This window comes from Gopherus flavomarginatus, chromosome 20, assembly GCF_025201925.1.
Source record: "Gopherus flavomarginatus isolate rGopFla2 chromosome 20, rGopFla2.mat.asm, whole genome shotgun sequence".
Lineage (NCBI taxonomy): Eukaryota > Metazoa > Chordata > Testudines > Testudinidae > Gopherus > Gopherus flavomarginatus.
In genome coordinates this window covers 6,882,380-6,893,305 of record NC_066636.1, presented here as the reverse complement: position 1 = coordinate 6,893,305, position 10,926 = coordinate 6,882,380, and the positions used below count along the sequence as shown (strand labels likewise).

Sequence of the window (10,926 nt, the reverse complement as noted above, 5' to 3'; positions counted from 1 at the left end):
AATGCAACTCCTGGCCTGTCCCCGCAGAAAGATGAACCCCCTTTGGGGCTGGTGTGAGCTTCTCTAAGCCGACCTCACTACAGACCTGCGCCAGGTAGTACTCATTGTAAAAATGTTTCCTCTGACAGTCAGGAAAACAGGACCAGCAGTCCACAGGCCAGCTGACACAATTAAAATCCCCCCAACACCAAACAGTCCAGAGGAAGGAAGCCAGTTTCTTCCATTGATCTTTCCATTCATGCCTTAACTGGGGACCATACACACTAATATAGCCGTAACCAGTGCTACAGAGCACAAAGCCCACCAGTAATGCCTTCCTTGGTCAGAGCTCCACCACCTTCTGTACTCACACCGTGAATGTGAAGAACAAGACTCCAACCCCATGGTTCTTCCCTGGCCTGGAGGACCAGAGAGATGGGCCCTTCTTCCACTCACCCTCTTCCTATCAATCTACCCTAAACTCATGAATGTGCATTTTCTGAACACCCACCATGTCCAAGTCCAGCTTCCCTAAGGCACTGAATATCAAGTGCCTCCTCCTTGGCCCCCAAATCCCTTCCACACAGCTGTTTTCACAGATGCCCTTTCCAGGGTACTGCCCTTGCTTAGATGCACAAAGGAGTTTTCATCCCCAATCCCAGCCTGTCACTGCCCAGCAGCCCTCTGGCACCATTCCTGAGGGCCACCCTGTCTCACTCTCTTCCTGCCATATTGGATGCACCAATAACTCATGTAGGAGAGACAGCTCCTGTCCCTCATTGTTGAAGGTCAGGCCAGACAACTAGGGGCAGAAGCCCACAGTATCTTCTACTGCAGAGCCCATGGACTCACCTTGGGTGCAGGCACTGCTGTGCTCCCAGAGAGCAAGCCATTACTTCACAAAGAGAGATGAAAGGACATGCCAAAGCCTGGGATTGAACCAGAGACCTTTACATCTTCAGTCTAATGCGCTCGCAGCTCAGCTACTTTGGCAACTGCATGGGATTACTTTGGCCTGTTGCCTCTCTGTTCGGGATGTTCTTGCAGCAGTTGCACACAAAAAGGACGTCATTGTCAGCGGCCCATGAAGACAAGACTCAATTTGGCCTGCTTTGATCAGTTTGACTTGCTGCCTCACTCGGTTCCTGCCCTAGTGCCTGGGTTGACCTGGTGGTGGAAGGGGACTGGGGGCCAGTGGCGCGGGGAGGAAATTGAGCTGGACCCTGAGCTAGACTAGACCCTGGCAGTGAGAGTCTGGTCACCATTTGCCGCCCCACCCTGTTGTCCTGGCTTCCCCCACTGGGCGTCATTTTGGGAGGGAAGTGGGGCTTCTGCCTCTCCTCCCCAATTTTCACACAGCAGAGGAGTGCGAACAGGAAAATGAACGGCTGCTGCACACCCCCACCGGAGGAACCTGATGCCCTTAGCTGTGGTGAGTAAGAAGTGTCTGTTGGCTGACAGGGCCTGTCCCTGGGTAGCTGGAACAGCAGCTGCTGCCTCCCCCTCAGCTCCAGGCTGTGGGAAATGCTCATTGCCTGGCTGCATTGGCGGCTGCTGCTCCGTGCTCTGGAGAGCGTCTGTATTGCTCTGTCAACCTGCCCCAGGTTGGATAAGAAAGGGGCAGCACAGGACTCTGGGCCGTGTCTCCCCAGCCCCTCGCTCCCACACACTGGCGAGCTGGGTAACTGGTGAGGGATTGCACAAGAGAGAGTCAGAGACAGGGAGAGAACCCAGGAGTCCTGGCTCCCCCCTGACATACACTCTAACCACTGGACCCCACTCCCCTCCCAGGGCTGGAGATAGAACCCAGGAATTCTGACCACCAACCCACCCGCCCACCCGCTCTGACCACTAGACCCCACATTCCCCTTTTAGATTTTAGGCTCGCTGCCTCTTCTATCCACCCACCCCACCTGTCCATCCCTTTGCTACAGGTTTCTGGGGTGTCACCCCTGCTCTGCACTCCCCCAGTGCAGCCCAAGGCTTTTCCTCCCCCCAACCGCACATCCTCTCCCCCTCGAGATGGATCATCTGCTTGGCCCCCTGCCTACTCTTAGGGCACGCTGTGCGGTGTGGCTGGGGATTGTGCAACGGCCCAGCACCAGGTAATGCAGAACGGACACCACAGGCTCTGCCTCGCCTCACCTGAGCTGCTCTCCAGGTGCATCGGAGCCCAGCGCCCGGCACCTGGGCACTACTGCCCCACAGGGGGTGAGCTTCAGCCCCCGCCACGCTCTGCAGAGGCGAGAAGGGTCAGGCCAGCCAGCCCTTGTAAGATGGGGAAATCACCACTGGGGTTGATGGTATGGCGGCTGTGACATACAGAGAAACAATTGTTGAACCAGCAGAGCATGCACAGACACACACACACACACACACACACACACAATTGGAAACATACACAAACACATGCATGAATCCAGCCACACACACACAATTGCTAATATACACAAACACCCGCACAAATCCAGCCAACATCAACACAACTGCTAACAGATGCAAACACATGCACAAATCCAGCCACATGAACACATACACTTGCACAGGCTCAAACACAACCCCCACAGCTGAAATAATACCCCCCCTACACAAAACCCATACAGAAAACCACACAAACACATACAGAAATCCATCTATCCATCCCCCCACCTCCCCACACACACACCCATCCCCATTCTGTGCACAACCTTGGGTCACTGTGACACTGAATACTTCAATTGGATGGGGGACCCAGCACCATGGTTATTCCCTGCCCCCCAGGACTCGCAGGGGGTGGATTGGGGGCACAGGCAGCACAATCCAGTGCCAGCCAAGGGGAGATTAGAGGTGGGGACGGGGGCTGTGGTTTCTGCACCACCCGGTTCCTGGCACAGGCTCCTTCGAGGATTTGCTTTTCTTGGTAGTTTTCACCCCATCACCACTTCCTGCCCAGTCCCCTCCTGCTGTGCTAGATGGTTGAGGGGGGGATGGGAAGAACCCAGGAGTCCTGGCTCCCAGCCCCACCTGTGCTAACATATGAGACTCCACTCTAACCCCAGTGCTGGGACTGGAACCTAGGTGTCCTGACAACCATCTTCCTTTCCTCTAACCACTAGACCCCCACTCCTGCCCTTTTGGGGAGCCAGGGCTCCTGGGTTCTGTCCCCAAGACTGGGAGCAGAGTGGGGTCAGGTGGTTTGAGCAGGAGGAGCCAGGACTCCTGGGTTTTATTTTCAGTACTGCTGTGTGACACTGGGCCTCTGTTTCTCCTCCCAATTTTTGGGTATGGAGCCTGTAAACTCTCTGGGGCATGGCCTGTCTCTCACTGTGTCTGGGCAGGGCCTGACCCAATGGGGCCCTGATCTCAGCTGGGGCAGGGACTCTCTCTGTGTCTGTGGAGTCCCCAGCACAAAGGGGGTCTTGATTCTGTCCTTGTCTTTGTAGGTGCTGCTGTTGTGCAGATAAAAAGTTGTGATACTAAAAGGCATGGCAGTGCGTGAGTGCACCACCATTGCCATGCAAAGGCTAAATGTGATTCTTATCCCTGTGACCTCCCGTGCACCCTCCCCCCCAGCTGTCCGATTCTGCACCCTGAGCCCCTTGTGCCGCTGCCCTTGTCAACGGCAGTGCTGAAAGCCATCCAGCCCTAGCACCAAAAGAAGAAGATGGGGTGGGAGGAGCTTTGCAAAAATTGGTCACACCAATAGGAAACCAGCCCCAGCAGGTTGTGACTTCACGTTCCAAAATTAGATGTACATGCCCACACACACACAAACACACACACGCACACACACACAGCCCCCTGTGCCAATGCACCACCTCACCTTGTCCAGGGAGGTCTAGGTGGGGATCTTTGTGTGGGAGCGGGGATGGATGGCACCATCAAGGTAGGTTCTCAAGATGGTCCTCCAGGTGTGGGCATCTCAGCTCCAACTGGCACTGGGCTCACGCTGGGCTGCGTTCAGTTCCTCTCTCTGTTGTGCACTCCGGCTCCACAAACGCCCCCTGTCATAATATAATTCCCAATTCTGAACCTTAGAGTCCAAAATATGGGTACTAGCATGAATTCCCCTAAGCTTAATTAGTAGCTTAGATCCTGTAGTGCTGCCACCAATCAGGACTTAGAGTAGAGTGCCTGATAAACTCTGGTCTCACCCAAAACCTTCTCTGGGGACCCCAAGACCCAAATTCCTTGAGTCTCACAACAAAGGGGAATAAACCATTTCCCTCCCCCTCCTTTCTTCCTCCCAGCTCCTTTCTGCCCTGGGTACACTAGGAGATCACCGTGATTCAAACTCCTTGAATCACCACACAGAGAGGAATGATACCTTCTCCCCTCCTCTTTTCCCTTCCCCCCCTGCTCTCTTTCCCTTCTCCCTACCAATTCCTTGGCGTGTACAGACTCAGTTCCTTTGAGCCTTAACTAGGAGAAAAAAATCAGACAGGTCTTAAAGCAAAGCTTTTAATAAAAAGAAAGAAAAAAGGTAAAAGTTTATCTCTGCAAATTTAGATGGTAAAAAGTTACAGGGTCTGTCAGCTTATAGAAACTAGAAATAAGCCTCCCCACCCCCCAGCAAAATACAATTTAAAATACTTCCAGCAAACTACACATTTGCAAATAAAGGAAAACAAATAAAAAGACTATACCGCTTTGTACCTTTGTACTCACAAAATTGGAATAGAAGATTAGAGAGCCTGTAGGTACGTGTGGTCACTCTCAGAGCCCAGAGAGAACAAAGCAAACCCCCCAAAAAACAAACAAAGGCTTCCCTCCAAAGAGATTTGAAAGTATTTTGTCTCCTGATTAGTCCCCTGGTCAGGTGTTTGGTTTCCTGTTTGTTAACCTTTTACAGGTAAAAGAGATATTAACCCTTAACTATCTGTTTATGACACCCCCGCCCCCTGCTCTTTCCTTCTGGTACAAAAAATATCCTCTTCCTTTGCCCCAAAGAGAGACACCTACGGTGATGCTCAGCACGCCTTCCCCCCACCATCCCCCCATTCCCAGGAGCGTTTGGGAAGGGAGTCAGGACTGAGGAGAACCCGCATCCCGAGGGGAGGGTATGCAGGGCCGACGAGGGGTGGGAGGGGAAGCCGGTACAAATTACCAGGGCCCGGCTGTCCAGAAGAGGGCCCGGAGCCTGGCTTCCCTGGCTTCATTGGCCCTGTTTAGCTGCTCCGCCCTTGCTGGAGGGCCCCCAAAATTTTTTTCACCAGGGCCTGAACCTGCTCTCGGAGGCCCTGAGGGTATGGGGGGGCTTGCCCCCTCCACAGAGCATGGGGCTGCCAATAGACACCTATGCATGGTCCCCCTCAGGCAGGGCCAGGGTGGAAATGTGGGGCCTGTGCCCCCAACATGGAGGCTCTGGTGTGCAACCTTGCTTAACAGGTCAGTTTGTCCTTTCTCTGACTGTCCCATTCCAGCTTCAGCTAGCGCTTGTGGGTCATTCATTCTTTTTCATTTCTTTCCTTCTCTAGCTTGTTTGTTCTTGCTTTCTTTTTTCCCCTCTACCTTTCATGCTCTTCCTTTCTTTCTTCTTTTTCTAATATTTTTTCTCTCCCTTTATTTCTTTCTCTGCCTTTCACGTTCTTTTCACCTGCTCTCTCACAAGTTATTTTTTTCACTTGCTCTTTTCCTCGCTCCTTCCGAGCCAAGCGGGTTCTCCTCACACACACATTTTGACAGGTTTTCATCCTGATCAGCAAGTCGATTAAGCACGTCTTCAGTGGGGGTTTGCCATGCCAGGGAGCAGGCTGGCCGGTGTCTTTGTGGCTGTCTGCTGGCTACGCATAGGCATGGTCCTCCCCTCCTCTGGCCCTGCCCTCGGTTGCTCTGTAGCTTTTAAGCTTCCCTTGGAGCTGTCAGCACCAGCCGCCTCTGCTCTAGGTGCCCAGAGGAGGAGAGGTGTGCTGGGCTCCAGCCTGGGACTCTGCCTCCCTCCTGCCTAGCCCTGACTATCAAGCCTGGCCCATCAAGCCTGGCCCTGGCACTCCTTCCTTCAACTGCTGTGTGGGCAAGAGAAAAAGTGTGGCAGGAAGCACAAGGGCCAAAGTTTTGGGCCCCATGTGAAGCAGCAAGAATCCAAACTACTTGGTCAAACCACAGGTATCAGCAACCAGGGTAGCAAGTGCTAAAGCCCCAACCAATTTTGGCCATCACAACCCAGCCCCAGTGGGCAAGTCACCCAGCAGGAGGGGAAAGATCTGCTCTTGTACAGCTAGAGACAAGGGAAGTTGAACAATGTGAGCTTCAGGGCTTTACCACAAGCCAACACAAGGTCCCACTGAGATTTGAACTCAGATTGCAGGATTCAGAATCCTGAGTGCTACCCATTACACCATGGGACCAGCTCACGCTGCTTCCTCTGCACATCAGTGACTCTCACAGGGCTGGCTCATGTAAGGGACTGTTGGCCCTTTACTAAAACTTACTGAGGGTTTTGGTTGGCTAGTTCCCAGTCCCAATAGAAGGGGGAAGGGCCAATGGGAAATCAGGACCCTGAGACTGACAGTCCCTGGGGCAATGGAGAGAGGCCAAAGCTCCAAGTTAGCTGCACTGACAGGCCAGGCAGTTTAATGAGGAAGTCACCCCGCCAGGGGGTCCCATCCTCCTTATGAGCTGGAACTACCTGGGCCAGAGTGGGGCAGAGCTAAGGAGAGAGCAGGAGCCTGAGAAGAGCCGGGGAGCAGAGCTGCACCAGCCAGGGAGAACAAGGACAGATCCCTGCTGGGAGCCGAGCCACAGCAGCACAAGCCATAGAAGCTTTCCAGGGAGCAGATCTGTGCTGGAAGAAGAGCTGCAGCAAGCAGAGCCAGAGAGTCTAGAGGAGCAGCCCAGGGCAATGGAGGCAGAGCCACAGCAGCACTGGAGCTGGAGTTGGGTGCAGTGGGCAGCTTGGGAGAGTGAGGGGGACCCTGGGCAGAAGGCCCAGCACAAGGAGATGCCACCAGGCAAGAGGCCTTGCAGGCCAGACCTTGAGGGGTCGGGGGGATCATATCCCCTACATGGGGGCTGACACTGGGAACAAGGGGCCTGTCACCTAGAGCATCTGGCCACTGCCAGAGCAAGTGTCCAGCCCGTGATGTCCCTGCGGCACAGCCAGGGCCTGGGAAGGAGGCCTGGGACATGTGAGGGAGAAACTGTGACCTGCCTTGACACTCCAGAGACGCTGGTTGTGATCTCCCTGCACTAGAGAACAGGGTGACGTGTTTTCCTTTTCCATCTTTCTTTATAATTTACATTAATTGCTGGGTAATAAATGGTATTTGCTTGAAGCATATGCAATGAGGAGAGGATCAGGGAAGTGCCCAGAGCTGAGAGACTACACCAGAGTGGGGACACCATAGCCCTGTTCAAATGATCATGACAAGATTGGGGGTTGAGCCCCCTAGGAATCCTGGGCCCAGCCTTGTCAGGGTTACCAGGTCTCTGCCACACACAAGAGTAGAAAGAGAGTCCTCAAGGTTAGACAGCCTCTGGGAACTCAGATCCTTCTGCTGGCCAATTCCATCAGGGTCATGTATGAGCCAAGGAAGTTCCCCCCAGTAGCCAGGCCAGAATCTCATAGACTCATAGACTCCAGGACTGGAAGGGACCTCGAGAGGTAATCGAGTCCAGTCCCCTGCCCTCATGGCAGGACCAAATACTGTCTAGACCATCCCTAATAGACATTTATCTAACCTACTCTTAAATATCTCCAGAGATGGAGATTCCACAACTTCCCTAGGCAATCGATTCCAGTGTTTAACTACTCTGACAGTTAGGACCTTTTTCCTAATGTCCAACCTAAATCTCCCTTGCTGCAGTTTAAGCCCATTGCTTCTTGTTCTATCATTGGAGGCTAAGGTGAACAAGTTTTCTCCCTCCTCCTGATGACACCCTTTTAGATACCTGAAAACTGCTATCATGTCCCCTCTCAGTCTTCTCTTTTCCAAACTAAACAAACCCAATTCCTTCAGCCTTCCTTCATAGGTCATGTTCTCAAGACCTTTAATCATTCTTGTTGCTCTTCTCTGGACCTTCTCCAATTTCTCCACATCTTTCTTGAAATGCGATGCCCAGAACTGGACACAATACTCCAGTTGAGGCCTAACCAGCGCAGAGTAAAGCGGAAGAATGACTTCTTGTGTCTTGTTTACAACACACCTGTTAATGCATCCCAGAATCACGTTTGCTTTTTTTGCAACAGTATCACACTGTTGACTCATATTAAGCTTGTGGTCTACTATGACCCCTAGATCTCTTTCTGCCATACTCCTTCCTAGACAGTCTCTTCCCATTCTGTATGTGTGAAACTAATTGTTCCTTCCTAAGTGGAGCACTTTGCATTTATCTTTATTGAACTTCACCCTGTTTACCTCAGACCATTTCTCCAATTTGTCCAGATCATTTTGAATTTTGACCCTGTCCTCCAAAGCAGTCGCAATCCCTCCCAGTTTGGTATCGTCCACAAACTTAATAAGCGTACTTTCTATGCCAACATCTAAATCGTTGATGAAGATATTGAACAGAGCCGTTCCCAAAACAGACCCCTGCGGAGCCTCACTTGTTATACCTTTCCAACAGGATTGGGAGCCATTAATAACTACTCTCTGAGTACGGTTATCCAGCCAGTTATGCACCCCCCGTATAGTAGCCCCATCTAAATTGTACTTTCCTAGTTTATCTATAAGAATATCATGCGAGACCGTAACAAATGCCTTACTAAAGTCTAGGTATATCACATCCACCGCTTCTCCCTTATCCACAAGGCTCGTTATCCTATCAAAGAATGCTATCAGATTAGTTTGACACGATTTGTTCTTTACAAATCCATGCTGGCTATTCCCTATCACCTTACCACCTTCCAAGTGTTTGCAGGTGATTTCTTTAATTACCTGCTCCATTATCTTCCCTGGCACAGAAGTTAAACTAACTGGTCTGTAGTTTCCTGGGTCGTTTTTATTTCCCTTTTTATAGATGGGCACTATATTTGCCCCCTTCCAGTCTTCTGGAATCTCCCCCATCTCCCATGATTTCCCAAAGATAATAGCTAGAGGCTCAGATACCTCCTCTATTAACTCCTTGAGTATTCTAGGATGCATTTCATCAGGCCCTGGTGACTTGCAGGCATCTAACTTTTCTAAGTGATCTTTTACTTACTCTTTTTTTATTTTATCTTCTAAACCTACCCTCTTCCTATAAGCATTCACTATATTAGACATTCCTTCAGACTTCTCAGTGAAGACCGAAACAAAGAAGTCATTAAGCATCTCTGCCATTTCCAAGTCTCCCGTTACTGTTTCCCCCTCCTCACTGAGCAGTGGGCCTACCCTGTCCTTGGTCTTCCTCTTGCTTCTAATGTATTGATAAAAAGTCTTCTTGTTTCCCTTTATTCCCATAGCTAGTTTGAGCTCATTTTGTGCCTTTGCCTTTCTAATCTTGCCTCTGCATTCCTGTGTTATTTGCCTATATTTGTCCTTTGTGATGTGACCTAGTTTCCATTTTTTATATGACGCCTTTTTATTTTGTAGGTCAAGCAAGATCTCGTGGTTAAGCCAAGGTGGTCTTTTGCCACATTTCCTATCTTTCCTAACCATCAGAATAGCTTGCTTTTGGGCCCTTAATAGCGTCCCTTTGAAAAACTGCCAACTCTCCTCAGTTGTTTTTCCCCTCAGTCTTGATTCCCATGGGACCTTACCTATCAGCTCTCTGAGCTTACCAAAATCCACCTTCTTGAAATCCATTGCCTCTATTTTGCTGTACTCCCTTCTACCCTTCCTTAGAATTGCAAACTCTATGATTTCATGATCACTTTCACCCAAGCTTCCTTCTACTTTCAAATTCTCAACGAGTTCCTCCCTATTTGTTAAAATCAAGTCTAGAACAGCTTCCCCCCTCGTAGCTTTTTCAACTTTCTGAAATAAAAAGTTGTCTGCAATGCAGTCCAGGAACTTATTGGATAGTCTGTGCCCCGCGGTGTTATTTTTCCAACATATATCTGGATAGTTGAAGTCCCCCATCACCACCAAATCTTGGGCTTTGGATGATTTTGTTAGTTGTTTGAAAAAAGCCTCATCCACCTGATTAGGTGGCCTATAGTAGACTCCCAGCACGACATCACCCTTGTTTTTTACCCCTTTTAGCCTAACCCAGAGACTCTCAACACTTCCATCTCCACCTCAGTCCAAGTGTGTACATTTTTAATATATAAGGCAACACCTCCTCCCTTTTTCCCCCTGTCTATCCTTCCTGAGCAAACTATACCTATCCAGACCAACATTCCAGTCGTATGTATCTCCTTACACTTGCACTCTATACTCATTGCTTCTCTTTCTCCCCAAACCACCTCTGCTGCTCTCCTAGCACTCAGCCTCACAACACTTCCTGGCAGCCAGAGACTGTGCTTTCTACACATCTGTAGATGGGGCCCTCTCTCTTGATTGCTAAGGAAAGGAACCTTTCCAGGAAATGGCCATGGCTTCTGGGAATCTGCATGGGGCTGTAAACAGCATTTGGGTGCTGGCACACAAGGTAACTTGAAAGCTGAGTACCTAGACTGAGGCTTGAAACGTGGACCCTCAGATTAAGAGTTCAATGGTCTACCAACTGAGCTACCTGGGTTTGCTGAGAACGTCTTCACTGTTCACCACAAGAGAGAGCAGGCAGGCACATGTGAGGCAAAAAAAGTCCCAGGAACCCCTCCTCTTTTTCTGCACGGTCACTGCCTATCAGCAGGATTCCTCCTCCTCCTCCTCAGTGAGATTATATCTAAGCACCTAGACAGCTGGCCTGTCCACTGCACCCCAGGACCGGTGCTAGGGGTTTTAGTGCCCTAGGCACAGGGCAATTTTGCCGCCCCACACGCTGGTCCCACGGCTCCAGTGGAGCTGCCTCAGTCGTGCCTGCGGGAGGTCCACTGGAGCCGAGCAGCCGACTGTCTGCAGTCACAATTGCGGCAGCTCCACCAGAGCCGCGGGAGCAGCTGAC

General features: G+C 50.9%; 1 non-coding gene across 1 annotated transcript; it reads right to left on the bottom strand.

The window, feature by feature from the left end:
• Positions 1-6,233: 6,233 nt before the first annotated feature.
• On the bottom strand, positions 6,234-6,305 carry TRNAQ-CUG (transfer RNA glutamine (anticodon CUG)). The gene has a single exon. It is a non-coding gene; the product is annotated as a tRNA-Gln (tRNA).
• Positions 6,306-10,926: the final 4,621 nt, after the last annotated feature.